Here is a 234-nt window from a genome sequence, read left to right as displayed (position 1 = left end):
CATGCGTATAATGGAAGTGGGAGGAGGGGGGCAGATTGGGGGGTAAGGTCATGTGACAGGGAGAAGAAGTTGGAGTTCTGATAGGCACGTGTGGCCAGAGATGATGAGAGATGTATTATGAATGTGAGCAGAGGGATCGTAACATGGAAGAGCAGTGTGAGGAGGTGAATGAGGCCGAAGGACAGGGCCAGGCCGAGGTGTAGGCAGAAAAGGCCGCTGCCTTGGGTGCTTCAG

At 54.3% G+C, this 234-nt stretch overlaps 1 protein-coding gene across 1 annotated transcript in view; it reads right to left on the bottom strand.

Moving 5' to 3' along the window:
• The window catches only part of LOC108804099 (nitric oxide synthase, endothelial-like), a gene marked incomplete at its 3' end in the record, with an annotated part of 5,738 nt that overhangs the window by 270 nt on the left and 5,234 nt on the right, over positions 1-234 (bottom strand). The gene's annotated exons all lie outside the window — the stretch shown is intronic.

This window comes from Nanorana parkeri, unplaced genomic scaffold (genome assembly GCF_000935625.1).
Source record: "Nanorana parkeri isolate BGI_ZX_2015 unplaced genomic scaffold, ASM93562v1 scaffold5158, whole genome shotgun sequence".
Lineage (NCBI taxonomy): Eukaryota > Metazoa > Chordata > Amphibia > Anura > Dicroglossidae > Nanorana > Nanorana parkeri.
Note: the sequence above shows the minus strand (reverse complement) of the source record. Positions and strands in the feature narration are given on the sequence as shown.